This window comes from Dendrobates tinctorius, unplaced genomic scaffold, assembly GCF_039654945.1.
Source record: "Dendrobates tinctorius isolate UK_male_01 unplaced genomic scaffold, ASM3965494v1 ptg000350l, whole genome shotgun sequence".
NCBI classification, from domain to species: Eukaryota; Metazoa; Chordata; class Amphibia; order Anura; family Dendrobatidae; genus Dendrobates; species Dendrobates tinctorius.
In genome coordinates this window covers 3,066,722-3,091,261 of record NW_027362016.1, presented here as the reverse complement: position 1 = coordinate 3,091,261, position 24,540 = coordinate 3,066,722, and the positions used below count along the sequence as shown (strand labels likewise).

General features: G+C 37.0%; 4 non-coding genes across 4 annotated transcripts; all 4 read right to left on the bottom strand.

Moving 5' to 3' along the window:
• Window positions 1–539: 539 nt before the first annotated feature.
• TRNAL-CAG (transfer RNA leucine (anticodon CAG)) lies at window positions 540–622 on the bottom strand. The gene has a single exon. It is a non-coding gene; the product is annotated as a tRNA-Leu (tRNA).
• A 1,397-nt stretch (window positions 623–2,019) lies between these two features.
• Window positions 2,020–2,092, bottom strand: TRNAF-GAA (transfer RNA phenylalanine (anticodon GAA)). The gene has a single exon. It is a non-coding gene; the product is annotated as a tRNA-Phe (tRNA).
• An 872-nt stretch (window positions 2,093–2,964) lies between these two features.
• On the bottom strand, window positions 2,965–3,047 carry TRNAL-CAG (transfer RNA leucine (anticodon CAG)). The gene has a single exon. It is a non-coding gene; the product is annotated as a tRNA-Leu (tRNA).
• Window positions 3,048–20,571: 17,524 nt separating this feature from the next.
• On the bottom strand, window positions 20,572–20,644 carry TRNAF-GAA (transfer RNA phenylalanine (anticodon GAA)). The gene has a single exon. It is a non-coding gene; the product is annotated as a tRNA-Phe (tRNA).
• Window positions 20,645–24,540: the final 3,896 nt, after the last annotated feature.

Genomic DNA, 24,540 nt, shown 5'->3' with positions numbered 1-24,540 from the left:
CAAACAATTGGAGCAAAAAAGAGACAAAAATTTAGAGAAAATATTTTATTGATTGTTAATGTTAAAAGTGAGACCATTTGTCCCAAAATGTGCTGAAACATGTCAGAAGGACATGGGCTTTTCACATTTTTTAAACTATGATTACCTACTTGTTAAGTTTTTGTTTATTAAGTATCGTTATGGTCTATTGATGTATGAGGTGAAAACTATGAAAGTAGACTTACCAGCAAATCCGTTTCTAGATATATTTCATGACAGCACTGTAGAAGGTTGATTCCCTACCCTAATAGGGACAGAGAACACAAAGAGGTGAAATAGTCCCTCCTCATTGACTGTCCAAAGGATTTTTCTAGTGCCAAAAGAACAACAGACATATGCACAAAAAATCTGTTTGATGTTACTAGAGTTCTTTTTTGAGAGGACAAATTCAGATTCACTCCAAAGACTCTCAGGAAATTTTTCAAAACCACATTACTAAGTTTTGTTTGACCTCATCTAATCAATAAATGAAGATAAAGTTTCTTGAAATTAAATGTTGATGTCAGAAGTGGGATTTGAACCCACGCCTCCAGGGGAGACTGCGACCTGAACACAGCGCCTTAGACCGCTCGGCCATCCTGACTTCGAAATGCAATTGGAACTTAACTCCTTCCATGCTAGTCAGCAGAAATGTTACCATTCCTTGTGATTAAAAACTTGTCACACCACCCCAAAAAAGTCAATAAATAACATTTTTTATATGCGTACTTTTCGTCTGCATTAATTTTTAAACCTCCATTTATTTTGTTTGCATATTAGAAATGTTAGATTTCTCACAAATGCTGTGATGCACCACATTTCTTCAGAAACTACTGTTTGGCCACACAGCAGGGCTTTGAAAGGAAGAGCCCTATTTGGGTTTTGCAATGCAGATTTTGCAGGAATACCTTGCAGATGAAATTTGCAGAGTACCAAAACAGCAGAAAACCTCCCAAAGTGACCACATTTTAGAAATTATTTTGCACAATGAGATAATCAACACCTGCAATTACTATTGTCAGCCTATAGGTGTTTTCACTCTGAACCATCCAGCATTGCAAGTATGCCAGTTTAGTGCCCAGCTTTTGCTTGCAGAGACAAGCAACCCATACATTTTTAAGTGGGCTCTACTCACTGGAGCAATGTCAAATATGTAGATGCTTTGTCTCACCATTAAAGTAGAAACCTCCTATATTTCAAATTAAAGATGACGGACCTGTGTGGAGCTTGTGTTTTTTGCCTTTAGGCCCTTTTACATTTAGCGATGTACCAGCAATCCGACCAGCAATCCGACCCGGCCAGGATCGCTGGTGCATCGCTAAATGATCGCTAGTGAGCTTTCATACAGAAAGATCTCACAGCTATGCAGCAGCGACGCAGCGCACGATACTTACCATTCACACACAGCGATCCTGCCGTCCTCCCGCCAGCCTCCACGCGTCACTCATCGTCACAGCAGGAAGTCTCAGCAGGAAGCGCCTGACGAGAAATGGAGCCGGACAATCTAGCGCGATCAGCGATGGACAGCGGGGGAGCCGGTCGTTGGTAAGTATCACACATAGCGATATCGCTAGCAATATCGCTATAACGTCACAAAACCAGTGACGTTTTAGCGATATTGCTAGCGATATTGCTTAGTGTAAAACCCCCTTTTGTCCCCAGCATATTTTTTAAGGACATTTGTCTCAGTAATGCCTCAGTGTTTCAAAGTCAAACAAGCTGACTATAATCATTCAGCTAGTGTCTGATAAGTGCTGTCTGTTTCAGCTATCAGGTTACCTTTTAATCCTCTTACAGCTAAGTCAATCTGAAATAAAACAAAATAGAGGAAAAATTGCTAAAAAACATTCATGTGTTCAAAAGGAAAAAGTTACCATTTCTCAAATTTTTAACATTTTGTTTTCTGTAGATAGTTAAGATTTTTAGGCCTTTTGATCATGATCAGTCCATGTGCTTTGTTTAATATCTCCTTAAAATGTAAACGGTGAAGAAAAAGCATTTTGCCGAAACCTGGGATTGGACCAGGGACCTTTAGATCTTCAGTCTAACGCTCTCCCAACTGAGCTATTTCGGCCATATCTATACATTTTCTGGGGGGTTTGACACTCTGCAAATGTCAAGTGTCACACCTGGAGGGATATATTATAATTTTTCATTTGACTGTTTTTTGAAGCATGATTTCTATTTGAAACGCCTTCCATTTTGCTGTACATATTTAATAACATTCATTAACTATTTGTGAATGAGTAGAAAAAGACAGCAATTTTGCCATTGAATTTTTACATTTTCAGTTTGTCTCCATGCACCAGTTTAATTCTGACAATGTGCTTCTAGAATAGGTCATGGTCGCACATAAAACACAATTTGCATGCATAATGTTACATCAAGTTTTATTTTTTATGAGATGCAAACAATTGGAGCAAAAAAGAGACAAAAATTTAGAGAAAATATTTTATTGATTGTTAATGTTAAAAGTGAGACCATTTGTCCCAAAATGTGCTGAAACATGTCAGAAGGACATGGGCTTTTCACATTTTTTAAACTATGATTACCTACTTGTTAAGTTTTTGTTTATTAAGTATCGTTATGGTCTATTGATGTATGAGGTGAAAACTATGAAAGTAGACTTACCAGCAAATCCGTTTCTAGATATATTTCATGACAGCACTGTAGAAGGTTGATTCCCTACCCTAATAGGGACAGAGAACACAAAGAGGTGAAATAGTCCCTCCTCATTGACTGTCCAAAGGATTTTTCTAGTGCCAAAAGAACAACAGACATATGCACAAAAAATCTGTTTGATGTTACTAGAGTTCTTTTTTGAGAGGACAAATTCAGATTCACTCCAAAGACTCTCAGGAAATTTTTCAAAACCACATTACTAAGTTTTGTTTGACCTCATCTAATCAATAAATGAAGATAAAGTTTCTTGAAATTAAATGTTGATGTCAGAAGTGGGATTTGAACCCACGCCTCCAGGGGAGACTGCGACCTGAACACAGCGCCTTAGACCGCTCGGCCATCCTGACTTCGAAATGCAATTGGAACTTAACTCCTTCCATGCTAGTCAGCAGAAATGTTACCATTCCTTGTGATTAAAAACTTGTCACACCACCCCAAAAAAGTCAATAAATAACATTTTTTATATGCGTACTTTTCGTCTGCATTAATTTTTAAACCTCCATTTATTTTGTTTGGATATTAGAAATGTTAGATTTCTCACAAATGCGGTGATGCACCACATTTCTTCAGAAACTACTGTTTGGCCACACAGCAGGGCTTTGAAAGGAAGAGCCCTATTTGGGTTTTGCAATGCAGATTTTGCAGGAATACCTTGCAGATGAAATTTGCAGAGTACCAAAACAGCAGAAAACCTCCCAAAGTGACCACATTTTAGAAATTATTTTGCACAATGAGTTAATCAACACCTGCAATTACTATTGTCAGCCTATAGGTGTTTTCACTCTGAACCATCCAGCATTGCAAGTATGCCAGTTTAGTGCCCAGCTTTTGCTTGCAGAGACAAGCAACCCATACATTTTTAAGTGGGCTCTACTCACTGGAGCAATGTCAAATATGTAGATGCTTTGTCTCTCCATTAAAGTAGAAACCTCCTATATTTCAAATTAAAGATGACGGACCTGTGTGGAGCTTGTGTTTTTTGCCTTTTTGACTTTGTCCACAGCATATTTTTTAAGGACATTTGTCTCAGTAATGCCTCAGTGTTTCAAAGTCAAACAAGCTGACTATAATCATTCAGCTAGTGTCTGATAAGTGCTGTCTGTTTCAGCTATCAGGTTACCTTTTAATCCTCTTACAGCTAAGTCAATCTGAAATAAAACAAAATAGAGGAAAAATTACTAAAAAACATTCATGTGTTCAAAAGGAAAAAGTTACCATTTCTCAAATTTTTAACATTTTGTTTTCTGTAGATAGTTAAGATTTTTAGGCCTTTTGATCATGATCAGTCCATGTGCTTTGTTTAATATCTCCTTAAAATGTAAACGGTGAAGAAAAAGCATTTTGCCGAAACCTGGGATTGGACCAGGGACCTTTAGATCTTCAGTCGAACGCTCTCCCAACTGAGCTATTTCGGCCATATCTATACATTTTCTGGGGGGTTTGACACTCTGCAAATGTCAAGTGTCACACCTGGAGGGATATATTATAATTTTTCATTTGACTGTTTTTTGAAGCATGATTTCTATTTGAAACACCTTCCATTTTGCTGTACATATTTAATAACATTCATTAACTATTTGTGAATGAGTAGAAAAAGACAGCAATTTTGCCATTGAATTTTTACATTTTCAGTTTGTCTCCATGCACCAGTATAATTCTGACCCTGTGCTTCTAGAATAGGTCATGGTCGCACATAAAACACAATTTGCATGCATAATGTTACATCAAGTTTTATTTTTTATGAGATGCAAACAATTGGAGCAAAAAAGAGACAAAAATTTAGAGAAAATATTTTATTGATTGTTAATGTTAAAAGTGAGACTATTTGTCCCAAAATGTGCTGAAACATGTCAGAAGGACATGGGCTTTTCACATTTTTTAAACTATGATTACCTACTTGTTAAGTTTTTGTTTATTAAGTATCGTTATGGTCTATTGATGTATGAGGTGAAAACTATGAAAGTAGACTTACCAGCAAATCCGTTTCTAGATATATTTCATGACAGCACTGTAGAAGGTTGATTCCGAACCCTAATTGGGACAGAGAACACAAAGAGGTGAAATAGTCCCTCCTCATTGACTGTCCAAAGGATTTTTCTAGTGCCAAAAGAACAACAGACATATGCACAAAAAATCTGTTTGATGTTCCTAGAGTTCTTTTTTGAGAGGACAAATTCAGTTTCACTCCAAAGACTCTCAGGAAATTTTTCAAAACCACATTACTAAGTTTTGTTAGACCTCATCTAATCAATAAATGAAGATAAAGTTTCTTGAAATTAAAAGTTGATGTCAGGAGTGGGATTTGATCCCACGCCTCCAGGGGCGACTGCGACCTGAACGCAGAGCCTTAGACCGCTTCGGCCATCCTGACTTCAATATGCAATTGGAACTTAACTCCTTCCATGCTAGTCAGCAGAAATGTTACCATTTCTTGTGATTAAAAATTTGTCACACCACCCCAAAAAAGTCAATAAATAACATTTTTTATATGCGTACTTTTCGTCTGCATTAATTTTTAAACCTCCATTTATTTTGTTTGCATATTAGAAATGTTAGATTTCTCACAAATGCTGTGATGCACCACATTTCTTCAGAAACTACTGTTTGGCCACACAGCAGGGCTTTGAAAGGAAGAGCCCTATTTGGGTTTTGCAATGCAGATTTTGCAGGAATACCTTGCAGATGAAATTTGCAGAGTACCAAAACAGCAGAAAACCTCCCAAAGTGACCACATTTTAGAAATTATTTTGCACAATGAGATAATCAACACCTGCAATTACTATTGTCAGCCTATAGGTGTTTTCACTCTGAACCATCCAGCATTGCAAGTATGCCAGTTTAGTGCCCAGCTTTTGCTTGCAGAGACAAGCAACCCATACATTTTTAAGTGGGCTCTACTCACTGGAGCAATGTCAAATATGTAGATGCTTTGTCTCACCATTAAAGTAGAAACCTCCTATATTTCAAATTAAAGATGACGGACCTGTGTGGAGCTTGTGTTTTTTGCCTTTAGGCCCTTTTACATTTAGCGATGTACCAGCAATCCGACCAGCAATCCGACCCGGCCAGGATCGCTGGTGCATCGCTAAATGATCGCTAGTGAGCTTTCATACAGAAAGATCTCACAGCTATGCAGCAGCGACGCAGCGCACGATACTTACCATTCACACACAGCGATCCTGCCGTCCTCCCGCCAGCCTCCACGCGTCACTCATCGTCACAGCAGGAAGTCTCAGCAGGAAGCGCCTGACGAGAAATGGAGCCGGACAATCTAGCGCGATCAGCGATGGACAGCGGGGGAGCCGGTCGTTGGTAAGTATCACACATAGCGATATCGCTAGCAATATCGCTATAACGTCACAAAACCAGTGACGTTTTAGCGATATTGCTAGCGATATTGCTTAGTGTAAAACCCCCTTTTGTCCCCAGCATATTTTTTAAGGACATTTGTCTCAGTAATGCCTCAGTGTTTCAAAGTCAAACAAGCTGACTATAATCATTCAGCTAGTGTCTGATAAGTGCTGTCTGTTTCAGCTATCAGGTTACCTTTTAATCCTCTTACAGCTAAGTCAATCTGAAATAAAACAAAATAGAGGAAAAATTACTAAAAAACATTCATGTGTTCAAAAGGAAAAAGTTACCGTTTCTCAAATTTTTAACATTTTGTTTTCTGTAGATAGTTAAGATTTTTAGGCCTTTTGATCATGATCAGTCCATGTGCTTTGTTTAATATCTCCTTAAAATGTAAACGGTGAAGAAAAAGCATTTTGCCGAAACCCGGGATTGGACCAGGGACTTTTAAATCTTCAGTCTAACGCTCTCCCAACTGAGCTATTTTGACCATATCTATACATTTTCTGGGGGGTTTGACACTCTGCAAATGTCAAGTGTCACACCTGGAGGGATATATTATAATTTTTCATTTGACTGTTTCTTGAAGCATGATTTCTATTTGAAACGCCTTCCATTTTGCTGTGCATATTTAATAACATTCATTAACTATTTGTGAATGAGTAGAAAAAGACAGCAATTTTGCCATTGAATTTTTACATTTTCAGTTTGTCTCCATGCACCAGTATAATTCTGACCCTGTGCTTCTAGGATAGGTCATGGTCGCATATAAAACACAATTTGCATGCATAATGTTACATCAAGTTTTATTTTTTATGAGATGCAAACAATTGGAGCAAAAAAGAGACAAAAATTTAGAGAAAATATTTTATTGATTGTTAATGTTAAAAGTGAGACCATTTGTCCCAAAATGTCCTGAAACATGTCAGAATGACATGGGCATTTCACATTTTTTAAACTATGATTACCTACTTGTTAAGTTTTTGTTTATTAAGTATCGTTATGGTCTATTGATGTATGAGGTGAAAACTATGAAAGTAGACTTACCAGCAAATCCGTTTCTAGATATATTTCATGACAGCACTGTAGAAGGTTGATTCCCTACCCTAATAGGGACAGAGATCACAAAGAGGTGAAATAGTCCCTCCTCATTGACTGTCCAAAGGATTTTTCTAGTGCCAAAAGAACAACAGACATATGCACAAAAAATCTGTTTGATGTTCCTAGAGTTCTTTTTTGAGAGGACAAATTCAGATTCACTCCAAAGACTCTCAGGAAATTTTTCAAAACCACATTACTAAGTTTTGTTTGACCTCATCTAATCAATAAGTGAAGATAAAGTTTCTTGAAATGAAAAGTTGATGTCAGAAGTGCGTTCAGGGGAGACTGTGACCTGAACGCATCGCCTTAGACCACTCGGCCATACTGACTTCGATATGCAATTGGAACTTAACTCCTTCCATGCTAGTCAGCAGAAATGTTACCATTTCTTGTGATTAAAAACTTGTCACACCACCCTAAAAAAGTCAATAAATAACATTTTTAATATGCGTACTTTTCGTCTGCATTAATTTTTAAACCTCCATTTATTTTGTTTGGATATTAGAAATGTTAGATTTCTCACAAATGCGGTGATGCACCACGTTTCTTCAGAAACTACTGTTTGGCCACACAGCAGGACTTTGAAAGGAAGAGCCCTATTTGGGTTTTGCAATGCAGATTTTGCAGGAATACTTTGCAGATGAAATTTGCAGAGTACCAAAACAGCAGAAAACCTCCCAAAGTGACCACATTTTAGAAATTATTTTGCACAAAGAGTTAATCAACACCTGCAATTACTATTGTCAGCCTATAGGTGTTTTCACTCTGAACCATCCAGCATTGCAAGTATGCCAGTTTAGTGCCCAGCTTTTGCTTGCAGAGACAAGCAACCCATACATTTTTAAGTGGGCTCTACTCACTGGAGCAATGTCAAATATGTAGATGCTTTGTCTCTCCATTAAAGTAGAAACCTCCTATATTTCAAATTAAAGATGACGGACCTGTGTGGAGCTTGTGTTTTTTGCCTTTTTGACTTTGTCCACAGCATATTTTTTAAGGACATTTGTCTCAGCAATGCCTCAGTGTTTCAAAGTCAAACAAGCTGACTATAATCATTCAGCTAGTGTCTGATAAGTGCTGTCTGTTTCAGCTATCAGGTTACCTTTTAATCCTCTTACAGCTAAGTCAATCTGAAATAAAACAAAATAGAGGAAAAATTACTAAAAAACATTCATGTGTTCAAAAGGAAAAAGTTACCATTTCTCAAATTTTTAACATTTTGTTTTCTGTAGATAGTTAAGATTTTTAGGCCTTTTGATCATGATCAGTCCATGTGCTTTGTTTAATATCTCCTTAAAATGTAAACGGTGAAGAAAAAGCATTTTGCCGAAACCTGGGATTGGACCAGGGACCTTTAGATCTTCAGTCGAACGCTCTCCCAACTGAGCTATTTCGGCCATATCTATACATTTTCTGGGGGGTTTGACACTCTGCAAATGTCAAGTGTCACACCTGGAGGGATATATTATAATTTTTCATTTGACTGTTTTTTGAAGCATGATTTCTATTTGAAACACCTTCCATTTTGCTGTACATATTTAATAACATTCATTAACTATTTGTGAATGAGTAGAAAAAGACAGCAATTTTGCCATTGAATTTTTACATTTTCAGTTTGTCACCATGCACCAGTATAATTCTGACCCTGTGCTTCTAGAATAGGTCATGGTCGCACATAAAACACAATTTGCATGCATAATGTTACATCAAGTTTTATTTTTTATGAGATGCAAACAATTGGAGCAAAAAAGAGACAAAAATTTAGAGAAAATATTTTATTGATTGTTAATGTTAAAAGTGAGACTATTTGTCCCAAAATGTGCTGAAACATGTCAGAAGGACATGGGCTTTTCACATTTTTTAAACTATGATTACCTACTTGTTAAGTTTTTGTTTATTAAGTATCGTTATGGTCTATTGATGTATGAGGTGAAAACTATGAAAGTAGACTTACCAGCAAATCCGTTTCTAGATATATTTCATGACAGCACTGTAGAAGGTTGATTCCGAACCCTAATTGGGACAGAGAACACAAAGAGGTGAAATAGTCCCTCCTCATTGACTGTCCAAAGGATTTTTCTAGTGCCAAAAGAACAACAGACATATGCACAAAAAATCTGTTTGATGTTCCTAGAGTTCTTTTTTGAGAGGACAAATTCAGTTTCACTCCAAAGACTCTCAGGAAATTTTTCAAAACCACATTACTAAGTTTTGTTAGACCTCATCTAATCAATAAATGAAGATAAAGTTTCTTGAAATTAAAAGTTGATGTCAGGAGTGGGATTTGATCCCACGCCTCCAGGGGCGACTGCGACCTGAACGCAGAGCCTTAGACCGCTTCGGCCATCCTGACTTCAATATGCAATTGGAACTTAACTCCTTCCATGCTAGTCAGCAGAAATGTTACCATTTCTTGTGATTAAAAATTTGTCACACCACCCCAAAAAAGTCAATAAATAACATTTTTTATATGCGTACTTTTCGTCTGCATTAATTTTTAAACCTCCATTTATTTTGTTTGCATATTAGAAATGTTAGATTTCTCACAAATGCTGTGATGCACCACATTTCTTCAGAAACTACTGTTTGGCCACACAGCAGGGCTTTGAAAGGAAGAGCCCTATTTGGGTTTTGCAATGCAGATTTTGCAGGAATACCTTGCAGATGAAATTTGCAGAGTACCAAAACAGCAGAAAACCTCCCAAAGTGACCACATTTTAGAAATTATTTTGCACAATGAGATAATCAACACCTGCAATTACTATTGTCAGCCTATAGGTGTTTTCACTCTGAACCATCCAGCATTGCAAGTATGCCAGTTTAGTGCCCAGCTTTTGCTTGCAGAGACAAGCAACCCATACATTTTTAAGTGGGCTCTACTCACTGGAGCAATGTCAAATATGTAGATGCTTTGTCTCACCATTAAAGTAGAAACCTCCTATATTTCAAATTAAAGATGACGGACCTGTGTGGAGCTTGTGTTTTTTGCCTTTAGGCCCTTTTACATTTAGCGATGTACCAGCGATCCGACCAGCAATCCGACCCGGCCAGGATCGCTGGTGCATCGCTAAATGATCGCTAGTGAGCTTTCATACAGAAAGATCTCACAGCTATGCAGCAGCGACGCAGCGCACGATACTTACCATTCACACACAGCGATCCTGCCGTCCTCCCGCCAGCCTCCACGCGTCACTCATCGTCACAGCAGGAAGTCTCAGCAGGAAGCGCCTGACGAGAAATGGAGCCGGACAATCTAGCGCGATCAGCGATGGACAGCGGGGGAGCCGGTCGTTGGTAAGTATCACACATAGCGATATCGCTAGCAATATCGCTATAACGTCACAAAACCAGTGACGTTTTAGCGATATTGCTAGCGATATTGCTTAGTGTAAAACCCCCTTTTGTCCCCAGCATATTTTTTAAGGACATTTGTCTCAGTAATGCCTCAGTGTTTCAAAGTCAAACAAGCTGACTATAATCATTCAGCTAGTGTCTGATAAGTGCTGTCTGTTTCAGCTATCAGGTTACCTTTTAATCCTCTTACAGCTAAGTCAATCTGAAATAAAACAAAATAGAGGAAAAATTACTAAAAAACATTCATGTGTTCAAAAGGAAAAAGTTACCGTTTCTCAAATTTTTAACATTTTGTTTTCTGTAGATAGTTAAGATTTTTAGGCCTTTTGATCATGATCAGTCCATGTGCTTTGTTTAATATCTCCTTAAAATGTAAACGGTGAAGAAAAAGCATTTTGCCGAAACCCGGGATTGGACCAGGGACTTTTAAATCTTCAGTCTAACGCTCTCCCAACTGAGCTATTTTGACCATATCTATACATTTTCTGGGGGGTTTGACACTCTGCAAATGTCAAGTGTCACACCTGGAGGGATATATTATAATTTTTCATTTGACTGTTTCTTGAAGCATGATTTCTATTTGAAACGCCTTCCATTTTGCTGTGCATATTTAATAACATTCATTAACTATTTGTGAATGAGTAGAAAAAGACAGCAATTTTGCCATTGAATTTTTACATTTTCAGTTTGTCTCCATGCACCAGTATAATTCTGACCCTGTGCTTCTAGGATAGGTCATGGTCGCATATAAAACACAATTTGCATGCATAATGTTACATCAAGTTTTATTTTTTATGAGATGCAAACAATTGGAGCAAAAAAGAGACAAAAATTTAGAGAAAATATTTTATTGATTGTTAATGTTAAAAGTGAGACCATTTGTCCCAAAATGTCCTGAAACATGTCAGAATGACATGGGCATTTCACATTTTTTAAACTATGATTACCTACTTGTTAAGTTTTTGTTTATTAAGTATCGTTATGGTCTATTGATGTATGAGGTGAAAACTATGAAAGTAGACTTACCAGCAAATCCGTTTCTAGATATATTTCATGACAGCACTGTAGAAGGTTGATTCCCTACCCTAATAGGGACAGAGATCACAAAGAGGTGAAATAGTCCCTCCTCATTGACTGTCCAAAGGATTTTTCTAGTGCCAAAAGAACAACAGACATATGCACAAAAAATCTGTTTGATGTTCCTAGAGTTCTTTTTTGAGAGGACAAATTCAGATTCACTCCAAAGACTCTCAGGAAATTTTTCAAAACCACATTACTAAGTTTTGTTTGACCTCATCTAATCAATAAGTGAAGATAAAGTTTCTTGAAATGAAAAGTTGATGTCAGAAGTGCGTTCAGGGGAGACTGTGACCTGAACGCATCGCCTTAGACCACTCGGCCATACTGACTTCGATATGCAATTGGAACTTAACTCCTTCCATGCTAGTCAGCAGAAATGTTACCATTTCTTGTGATTAAAAACTTGTCACACCACCCTAAAAAAGTCAATAAATAACATTTTTAATATGCGTACTTTTCGTCTGCATTAATTTTTAAACCTCCATTTATTTTGTTTGGATATTAGAAATGTTAGATTTCTCACAAATGCGGTGATGCACCACGTTTCTTCAGAAACTACTGTTTGGCCACACAGCAGGACTTTGAAAGGAAGAGCCCTATTTGGGTTTTGCAATGCAGATTTTGCAGGAATACTTTGCAGATGAAATTTGCAGAGTACCAAAACAGCAGAAAACCTCCCAAAGTGACCACATTTTAGAAATTATTTTGCACAAAGAGTTAATCAACACCTGCAATTACTATTGTCAGCCTATAGGTGTTTTCACTCTGAACCATCCAGCATTGCAAGTATGCCAGTTTAGTGCCCAGCTTTTGCTTGCAGAGACAAGCAACCCATACATTTTTAAGTGGGCTCTACTCACTGGAGCAATGTCAAATATGTAGATGCTTTGTCTCTCCATTAAAGTAGAAACCTCCTATATTTCAAATTAAAGATGACGGACCTGTGTGGAGCTTGTGTTTTTTGCCTTTTTGACTTTGTCCACAGCATATTTTTTAAGGACATTTGTCTCAGCAATGCCTCAGTGTTTCAAAGTCAAACAAGCTGACTATAATCATTCAGCTAGTGTCTGATAAGTGCTGTCTGTTTCAGCTATCAGGTTACCTTTTAATCCTCTTACAGCTAAGTCAATCTGAAATAAAACAAAATAGAGGAAAAATTACTAAAAAACATTCATGTGTTCAAAAGGAAAAAGTTACCATTTCTCAAATTTTTAACATTTTGTTTTCTGTAGATAGTTAAGATTTTTAGGCCTTTTGATCATGATCAGTCCATGTGCTTTGTTTAATATCTCCTTAAAATGTAAACGGTGAAGAAAAAGCATTTTGCCGAAACCTGGGATTGGACCAGGGACCTTTAGATCTTCAGTCGAACGCTCTCCCAACTGAGCTATTTCGGCCATATCTATACATTTTCTGGGGGGTTTGACACTCTGCAAATGTCAAGTGTCACACCTGGAGGGATATATTATAATTTTTCATTTGACTGTTTTTTGAAGCATGATTTCTATTTGAAACACCTTCCATTTTGCTGTACATATTTAATAACATTCATTAACTATTTGTGAATGAGTAGAAAAAGACAGCAATTTTGCCATTGAATTTTTACATTTTCAGTTTGTCACCATGCACCAGTATAATTCTGACCCTGTGCTTCTAGAATAGGTCATGGTCGCACATAAAACACAATTTGCATGCATAATGTTACATCAAGTTTTATTTTTTATGAGATGCAAACAATTGGAGCAAAAAAGAGACAAAAATTTAGAGAAAATATTTTATTGATTGTTAATGTTAAAAGTGAGACTATTTGTCCCAAAATGTGCTGAAACATGTCAGAAGGACATGGGCTTTTCACATTTTTTAAACTATGATTACCTACTTGTTAAGTTTTTGTTTATTAAGTATCGTTATGGTCTATTGATGTATGAGGTGAAAACTATGAAAGTAGACTTACCAGCAAATCCGTTTCTAGATATATTTCATGACAGCACTGTAGAAGGTTGATTCCGAACCCTAATTGGGACAGAGAACACAAAGAGGTGAAATAGTCCCTCCTCATTGACTGTCCAAAGGATTTTTCTAGTGCCAAAAGAACAACAGACATATGCACAAAAAATCTGTTTGATGTTCCTAGAGTTCTTTTTTGAGAGGACAAATTCAGTTTCACTCCAAAGACTCTCAGGAAATTTTTCAAAACCACATTACTAAGTTTTGTTTGACCTCATCTAATCAATAAATGAAGATAAAGTTTCTTGAAATTAAAAGTTGATGTCAGGAGTGGGATTTGATCCCACGCCTCCAGGGGCGACTGCGACCTGAACGCAGAGCCTTAGACCGCTTCGGCCATCCTGACTTCAATATGCAATTGGAACTTAACTCCTTCCATGCTAGTCAGCAGAAATGTTACCATTTCTTGTGATTAAAAATTTGTCACACCACCCCAAAAAAGTCAATAAATAACATTTTTTATATGCGTACTTTTCGTCTGCATTAATTTTTAAACCTCCATTTATTTTGTTTGCATATTAGAAATGTTAGATTTCTCACAAATGCTGTGATGCACCACATTTCTTCAGAAACTACTGTTTGGCCACACAGCAGGGCTTTGAAAGGAAGAGCCCTATTTGGGTTTTGCAATGCAGATTTTGCAGGAATACCTTGCAGATGAAATTTGCAGAGTACCAAAACAGCAGAAAACCTCCCAAAGTGACCACATTTTAGAAATTATTTTGCACAATGAGATAATCAACACCTGCAATTACTATTGTCAGCCTATAGGTGTTTTCACTCTGAACCATCCAGCATTGCAAGTATGCCAGTTTAGTGCCCAGCTTTTGCTTGCAGAGACAAGCAACCCATACATTTTTAAGTGGGCTCTACTCACTGGAGCAATGTCAAATATGTAGATGCTTTGTCTCACCATTAAAGTAGAAACCTCCTATATTTCAAATTAAAGATGACGGACCTGTGTGGAGCTTGTGTTTTTTGCCTTTAGGCCCTTTTACATTTAGCGATGTACCAGCGATCCGACCAGCAATCCGACCCGGCCAGGATCGCTGGTGCATCGCTAAATGATCGCTAGTGAGCTTTCATACAGAAAGATCTCACAGCTATGCAGCAGCGACGCAGCGCACGATACTTACCATTCACACACAGCGATCCTGCCGTCCTCCCGCCAGCCTCCACGCGTCACTCATCGTCACAGCAGGAAGTCTCAGCAGGAAGCGCCTGACGAGAAATGGAGGGGGACAATCTAGCACGATCAGCGATGGACAGCGGGGGAGCCGGTCGTTGGTAAGTATCACACATAGCGATATCGCTAGCAATATCGCTATAACGTCACAAAACCAGTGACGTTTTAGCGATATTGCTAGCGATATTGCTTAGTGTAAAACCCCCTTTTGTCCCCAGCATATTTTTTAAGGACATTTGTCTCAGTAATGCCTCAGTGTTTCAAAGTCAAACAAGCTGACTATAATCATTCAGCTAGTGTCTGATAAGTGCTGTCTGTTTCAGCTATCAGGTTACCTTTTAATCCTCTTACAGCTAAGTCAATCTGAAATAAAACAAAATAGAGGAAAATTACTAAAAAACATTCATGTGTTCAAAAGGAAAAAGTTACCGTTTCTCAAATTTTTAACATTTTGTTTTCTGTAGATAGTTAAGATTTTTAGGCCTTTTGATCATGATCAGTCCATGTGCTTTGTTTAATATCTCCTTAAAATGTAAACGGTGAAGAAAAAGCATTTTGCCGAAACCCGGGATTGGACCAGGGACTTTTAAATCTTCAGTCTAACGCTCTCCCAACTGAGCTATTTTGACCATATCTATACATTTTCTGGGGGGTTTGACACTCTGCAAATGTCAAGTGTCACACCTGGAGGGATATATTATAATTTTTCATTTGACTGTTTCTTGAAGCATGATTTCTATTTGAAACGCCTTCCATTTTGCTGTGCATATTTAATAACATTCATTAACTATTTGTGAATGAGTAGAAAAAGACAGCAATTTTGCCATTGAATTTTTACATTTTCAGTTTGTCTCCATGCACCAGTATAATTCTGACCCTGTGCTTCTAGGATAGGTCATGGTCGCATATAAAACACAATTTGCATGCATAATGTTACATCAAGTTTTATTTTTTATGAGATGCAAACAATTGGAGCAAAAAAGAGACAAAAATTTAGAGAAAATATTTTATTGATTGTTAATGTTAAAAGTGAGACCATTTGTCCCAAAATGTCCTGAAACATGTCAGAATGACATGGGCATTTCACATTTTTTAAACTATGATTACCTACTTGTTAAGTTTTTGTTTATTAAGTATCGTTATGGTCTATTGATGTATGAGGTGAAAACTATGAAAGTAGACTTACCAGCAAATCCGTTTCTAGATATATTTCATGACAGCACTGTAGAAGGTTGATTCCCTACCCTAATAGGGACAGAGATCACAAAGAGGTGAAATAGTCCCTCCTCATTGACTGTCCAAAGGATTTTTCTAGTGCCAAAAGAACAACAGACATATGCACAAAAAATCTGTTTGATGTTCCTAGAGTTCTTTTTTGAGAGGACAAATTCAGATTCACTCCAAAGACTCTCAGGAAATTTTTCAAAACCACATTACTAAGTTTTGTTTGACCTCATCTAATCAATAAGTGAAGATAAAGTTTCTTGAAATGAAAAGTTGATGTCAGAAGTGCGTTCAGGGGAGACTGTGACCTGAACGCATCGCCTTAGACCACTCGGCCATACTGACTTCGATATGCAATTGGAACTTAACTCCTTCCATGCTAGTCAGCAGAAATGTTACCATTTCTTGTGATTAAAAACTTGTCACACCACCCTAAAAAAGTCAATAAATAACATTTTTAATATGCGTACTTTTCGTCTGCATTAATTTTTAAACCTCCATTTATTTTGTTTGGATATTAGAAATGTTAGATTTCTCACAAATGCGGTGATGCACCACGTTTCTTCAGAAACTACTGTTTGGCCACACAGCAGGACTTTGAAAGGAAGAGCCCTATTTGGGTTTTGCAATGCAGATTTTGCAGGAATACTTTGCAGATGAAATTTGCAGAGTACCAAAACAGCAGAAAACCTCCCAAAGTGACCACATTTTAGAAATTATTTTGCACAAAGAGTTAATCAACACCTGCAATTACTATTGTCAGCCTATAGGTGTTTTCACTCTGAACCATCCAGCATTGCAAGTATGCCAGTTTAGTGCCCAGCTTTTGCTTGCAGAGACAAGCAACCCATACATTTTTAAGTGGGCTCTAATCACTGGAGCAATGTCAAATATGTAGATGCTTTGTCTTACCATTAAAGTAGAAACCTCCTATATTTCAAATTAAAGATGACGGACCTGTGTGGAGCTTGTGTTTTTTGCTTTTTTGAATTTGTCCCCAGCATATTTTTTAAGGACATTTGTCTCAGTAAGGCCGGTTTCACATTAGCGCATTTTCAGCGCGCGCACGGCCGGGGGTAGCTCCGCCCCCGATCCGGCTCTCTGCCCGGCGTGCCCGCCCCTTGCTTGCAGCGCCGCCTACTAGCGGACAGCGGCGCCTGCGATCGGCGCACCCTATCTTTAGCATAGGGTGCGCAGATCGTGCGCAGGTCGTGCGCTAGTTGCGCTTTGACCTGTGCTGCGCACTTTTGACGGTGCGCCATGCGCGCCAAAATCAAACTTTTCGGATTTTGGCGCGCACGGCGCACCGTCAAAAGTGCGCAGCACAGGTCAAAGCGCAACTAGCGCACGGCCTGCGCACGATCTGCGCACCCTATGCTAAAGATAGGGTGCGCCGATCGCAGGCGCCGCTGTCCGCTAGTAGGCGGTGCTACAAGCAAGGGGCGGGCACGCCGGGCAGAGAGCCGGATCGGGGCGGAGCTACCCCCGGCCGTGCGCGCGCTGAAAATGCGCTAATGTGAAACCGGCCTAATGCCTCAGTGTTTCAAAGTCAAACAAGCTGACTATAATCATTCAGCTAGTGTCTGATAAGTGCTGTCTGTTTCAGCTATCAGGTTACCTTTTAATCCTCTTACAGCTAAGTCAATCTGAAATAAAACAAAATAGAGGAAAAATTACTAAAAAACATTCATGTGTTCAAAAGGAAAAAGTTACTGTTTCTCAAATTTTTAACATTTTGTTTTCTGTAGATAGTTAAGATTTTTAGGCCTTTTACATTAGCTGTAAATAATCAGTCCATGTGCTTTGTTTAGTATCTCCTTAAAATGTAAACGGTGAAGAAAAAGCATTTTGCCGAAACCCAGGACCTTTAAGGGGGTTTTACACTAAGCAATATCGCTAGCAATATCGCTAAAACGTCACTGGTTTTGTGACGTTATAGCGATATTGCTAGTGATATCGCTATGTGTGATACTTACCTCCGACCGGCTCCCCCGCTGCTCATCGCTGATCGCGCGAGAATGTCCGGCTCCATTTCTCGTCGGGCGCTTCCTGCTGAGACTTCCTGCTGTGACGTCCAGCGACGCGTGGAGGCGGGCGGGAGGACGTCAGGATCGCTGTGTGTGAAAGGTGAGTATCGTGCGCTGCTGCATCGCTGTGAGGTCTTTCTGTATGAAAGCTCACTAGCGATCATTTAGCGATGCACCAGCGATCCTGACCGGGTCGGATCGCTGGTTGGATCACTGGTGCATCGCTAAATGTAAAAGGGCCTTTAGATCTTCAGTCTAACGCTCTCCCAACTGAGCTATTTCGGCCATATCTATACATTTTCTGGAGGGGTTGACACTCTGCAAATGTCAAGTGTCACACCTGGAGGGATATATTATAATTTTTCATTTGACTGTTTTTTGAAGCATGATTTCTATTTGAAACGCCTTCCATTTTGCTGTACATATTTAATAACATTCATTAACTATTTGTGAATGAGTAAAAAAAGACAGCAATTTTGCCATTGAATTTTTACATTTTCAGTTTGTCTCCATGCACCAGTATAATTCTGACCCTGTGCTTCTAGAATAGGTCATGGTCACACATAAAACACAATTTGCATGCATAAAGTGACATCAAGTTTTATTTTTTATGAGATGCAAACAATTGGAGCAAAAAAGAGACAAAAATTTAGAGAAAATATTTTATTGATTGTTAATGTTAAAAGTGATAACATTTGTCCCAAAATGTGGTGAAACATGTCAGAATGACATTCATTAACTATTTGTGAATGAGTAGAAAAACACAGCAATTTTGCCATTGAATTTTTACATTTTCAATTTGTCTCCATGCACCAGTATAATTCTGACCCTGTGCTTCTAGGATAGGTCATGGTCACACATAAAACACAATTTGCATGCATAATGTTACATCAAGTTTTGTTTTTTATGAGATGCAAACAATTGGAGCAAAAAAGAGACAAAAATTTAGAGAAAATATTTTATTGATTGTTAATGTTAAAAGTGAGACCATTTGTCCCAAAATGTGCTGAAAAATGTCAGAAGGACATGGGCATTTCACATTTTTTAAACTATGATTACCTACTTTTTAAGTTTTTGTTTATTAAGTATCGTTATGGTCTATTGATGTATGAGGTAAAAACTATGAAAGTAGACTTACCAGCAAATCCGATTCTAGATATATTTCATGACAGCACTGTAGAAGGTTGATTCCCTACCCTAATAGGGACAGAGAACACAAAGAGGTTAAATAGTCCCTCCTCATTGACTGTCCAAAGGATTTTTCTAGTGCCAAAAGAACAACAGACATATGCACAAAAAATCTGTTTGATGTTCCTAGAGTTCTTTTTTGAGGGGACAAATTCAGATTCACTCCAAAGACTCTCAGGAAGAAATTTTTCAAAACCACATTACTAAGTTTTGTTTGACCTCATCTAATCAATATATGAAGATAAAGTTTCTTGAAATGAAAAGTTGATGTCAGAAGTTGGATTTGAACACACGCCTCCAGAGGAGACTGCGACCTGAATGCAGCGCCTTAGACCGCTCAGATATCCTGACTTTGTGTTGCATTTGTAACTTAAATCCTTCCATGCCAGTCAGCAGAAATGTTACCATTTCTTGTGATTAAAAACTTGTCCCACCACCCCAAAAAAGTCAATAAATAACATTTTTAATATGCGTACTTTTCGTCTGCATTAATTTTTAAACCTCCATTTATTTTGTTTGGATATTAGAAATGTTAGATTTCTCACAAATGCGGTGATGCACCACATTTCTTCAGAAACTACTGTTTGGCCACACAGCAGGGCTTTGAAAGGAAGAGCCCTATTTGGGTTTTGCAATGCAGATTTTGCAGGAATACCTTGCAGATGAAATTTGCAGAGTACCAAAAAAGCAGAAATCCTCCCAAAGTGACCACAATTTAGAAATTATTTTGCACAATGAGTTAATCAACACCTGCAATTACTATTGTCAGCCTATAGGTGTTTTCACTCTGAACCATCCAGCATTGCAAGCATGCCAGTTTAGTGCCCAGCTTTTGCTTGCAGAGACAAGCAACCCATACATTTTTAAGTGGGCTCTACTCACTGGAGCAATGTCAAATATGTAGATGCTTTGTCTTACCATTAAAGTAGAAACCTCCTATATTTCAAATTAAAGATGATGGACCTGTGTGGAGCTTGTGTTTTTTGCCTTTTTGACTTTGTCCACAGCATATTTTTTAAGGACATTTGTCTCAGTAATGCCTCAATGTTTCAAAGTCAAACAAGCTGACTATAATCATTCAGCTAGTGTGATAAGTGCTGTCTGTTTCAGCTATCAGGTTACCTTTTAATCCTCTTACAGCTAAGTCAATCTGAAATAAAACAAAATAGAGGAAAAATTACTAAAAAACATTCATGTGTTCAAAAGGAAAAAGTTACCGTTTCTCAAATTTTTAACATTTTGTTTTCTGTAGATAGTTAAGATTTTTAGGCCTTTTACATTAGCTGTAAATAATCAGTCCATGTGATTTGTTTAATATCTCCTTAAAATGGAAACGGTGAAGAAAAAGAATTTTGCCAAAACCCGGGATTGGACCAGGGGCCTTTAGATCTTCAGTCTAACGCTCTCCCAACTGAGCTATTTCGGCCGTATCTATACATTTTCTAGGGGGGTTGACACTCTGCAAATGTCAAGTGTCACACCTGGAGGGATATATTATAATTTTTCATTTGACTGTTTTTTGAAGCATGATTTCTATTTGAAACGCCTTCCATTTTGCTGTACATATTTAATAACATTCATTAACTATTTGTGAATGAGTAGAAAAAGACAGCAATTTTGCCATTGAATTTTTACATTTTCAGTTTGTCTCCATGCACCAGTATAATTCTGACCCTGTGCTTCTAGGATAGGTCATGGTCGCACATAAAACACAATTTGCATGCATAATGTTACATCAAGTTTTATTTTTTATGAGATGCAAACAATTGGAACAAAAAAGAGACAAAAATTTAGAGAAAATATTTTATTGATTGTTAATGTTAAAAGTGGTAACATTTGTCCCAAAATGTGCTGAAACATGTCAGAATGACATGCGCATTTCACACTTTTTAAACTATGATTACCTACTTTTTAAGTTTTTGTTTATTAAGTATCGTTATGGTCTATTGATGTATGTGGTAAAAACTATGAAAGTAGACTTACCAGCGAATCCGTTTCTAGATATATTTCATGACAGCACTGTAGAAAGTTGATTCCCTACCCTAATAGGGACAGAGAACACAAAGAGGTGAAATAGTCCGTCCTCATTGACTGTCCAAAGGATTTTTCTAGTGCCAAAAGAACAACAGACATATGCACAAAAAATCTGTTTGATGTTCCTAGAGTTCTTTTTTGAGAGGACAAATTCAGATTCACTCCAAAGACTCTCAGGAAGAAATTTTTCAAAACCACATTACTAAGTTTTGTTTGACCTCATCTAATCAATAAATGAAGATAAAGTTTCTTGAAATGAAAAGTTGATGTCAGAAGTGGGATATATTATAATTTTTCATTTGACTGTTTTTTGAAGCATGATTTCTATTTGAAACGCCTTCCATTTTGCTGTACATATTTAATAACATTCATTAACTATTTGTGAATGAGTAGAAAAAGACAGCAATTTTGCCATTGAATTTTTACATTTTCAGTTTGTCTCCATGCACCAGTATAATTCTGACCCTGTGCTTCTAGAATAGGTCATGGTCGCACATAAAACACAATTTGCATGCATAATGTTACATCAAGTTTTATTTTTTATGAGATCCAAACAATTGGAGCAAAAAAGAGACAAAAATTTAGAGAAAATATTTTATTGATTGTTAATGTTAAAAGTGAGACCATTTGTCCCAAAATGTGCTGAAACATGTCAGAATGACATGGGCATTTCACATTTTTTAAACTATGATTACCTGCTTGTTAAGTTTTTGTTTATTAAGTATCGTTATGGTCTATTGATGTATGAGGTGAAAACTATGAAAGTAGACTTACCAGCAAATCTGTTTCTAGATATATTTCATGACAGCACTGTAGAAGGTTGATTCCCTACCCTAATAGGGACAGAGAACACAAAGAGGTGAAATAGTCCCTCCTCATTGACTGTCCAAAGGATTTTTCTAGTGCCAAAAGAACAACAGACATATGCACAAAAATTCTGTTTGATGTTCCTAGAGTTCTTTTTTGAGAGGATAAATTCAGATTCACTCCAAAGACTCTCAGGAAATTTTTCAAAACCACATTACTAAGTTTTGTTTGACCTCATCTAATCAATAAATGAAGATAAAGTTTCTTGAAATGAAAAGTTGATGTCAGAAGTGGGATATATTATAATTTTTCATTTGACTGTTTTTTAAAGCATGATTTCTATTTGAAACGCCTTCCATTTTGCTGTACATATTTAATAACATTCATTAACTATTTGTGAATGAGTAGAAAAAGACAGCAATTTTGCCATTGAATTTTTGCATTTTCAGTTTGTCTCCATGCACCAGTATAATTCTGACCCTGTGCTTCAAGGATAGGTCATGGTCGCACATAAAACACAATTTGCATGCATAATGTTACATCAAGTTTTATTTTTTATGAGATGCAAACAATTGGAACAAAAAAGAGACAAAAATTTAGAGAAAATATTTTATTGATTGTTAATGTTAAAAGTGGTAACATTTGTCCCAAAATGTGCTGAAACATGTCAGAATGACATGCGCATTTCACACTTTTTAAACTATGATTACCTACTTTTTAAGTTTTTGTTTATTAAGTATCGTTATGGTCTATTGATGTATGAGGTAAAAACTATGAAAGTAGACTTACCAGCGAATCCGTTTCTAGATATATTTCATGACATCACTGTAGAAAGTTGATTCCCTACCCTAATAGGGACAGAGAACACAAAGAGGTGAAATAGTCCTTCCTCATTGACGGTCCAAAGGATTTTTCTAGTGCCAAAAGAACAACAGACATATGCACAAAAAATCTGTTTGATGTTCCTAGAGTTCTTTTTTGAGAGGACAAATTCAGATTCACTCAAAAGACTCTCAGGAAGAAATTTTTCAAAACCACATTACTAAGTTTTGTTTGACCTCATCTAATCAATAAATGAAGATAAAGTTTCTTGAAATGAAAAGTTGATGTCAGAAGTCTGATATATTAACATTTTTCATTTGACTGTTTTTTGAAGCATGATTTCTAATTGAAACGCCTTCCATTTTGCTGTACATATTTAATAACATTCATTAACTATTTGTGAATGAGTAGAAAAAGACAGCAATTTTGCCATTGAATTTTTACATTTTCAGTTTGTCTCCATGCACCAGTATAATTCTGACCCTGTGCTTCTAGAATAGGTCATGGTCACACATAAAACACAATTTGCATGCATAATGTTACATCAAGTTTTATTTTTTATGAGATGCAAACAATTGGAGCAAAAAAGAGACAAAAATTTAGAGAAAATATTTTATTGATTGTTAATGTTAAAAGTGAGACCATTTGTCCCAAAATGTGCTGAAGCATGTCAGAATGACATGGGCATTTCACATTTTTTAAACTATGATTACCTACTTGTTAAGTTTTTGTTTATTAAGTATCGTTATGGTCTATTGATGTATAAGGTGAAAACTATGAAAGTAGACTTACCAGCAAATCTGTTTCTAGATATATTTCATGACAGCACTGTAGAAGGTTGATTCCCTACCCTAATAGGGACAGAGAACACAAAGAGGTGAAATAGTCCCTCCTCATTGACTGTCCAAAGGATTTTTCTAGTGCCAAAAGAACAACAGACATATGCACAAAAATTCTGTTTGATGTTCCTAGAGTTCTTTTTTGAGAGGACAAATTCAGATTCACTCCAAAGACTCTCAGGAAATTTTTCAAAACCACATTACTAAGTTTTGTTTGACCTCATCTAATCAATAAATGAAGATAAAGTTTCTTGAAATGAAAAGTTGATGTCAGAAGTGGGATATATTATAATTTTTCATTTGACTGTTTTTTAAAGCATGATTTCTATTTGAAACGCCTTCCATTTTGCTGTACATATTTAATAACATTCATTAACTATTTGTGAATGAGTAGAAAAAGACAGCAATTTTGCCATTGAATTTTTACATTTTCAGTTTGTCTCCATGCACCAGTATAATTCTGACCCTGTGCTTCTAGGATAGGTCATGGTCGCACATAAAACACAATTTGCATGCATAATGTTACATCAAGTTTTATTTTTTATGAGATGCAAACAATTGGAACAAAAAAGAGACAAAAATTTAGAGAAAATATTTTATTGATTGTTAATGTTAAAAGTGGTAACATTTGTCCCAAAATGTGCTGAAACATGTCAGAATGACATGCGCATTTCATATTTTTTAAACTATGATTACCTACTTTTTAAGTTTTTGTTTATTAAGTATCGTTATGGTCTATTGATGTATGAGGTAAAAACTATGAAAGTAGACTTACCAGCGAATCCGTTTCTAGATATATTTCATGACAGCACTGTAGAAA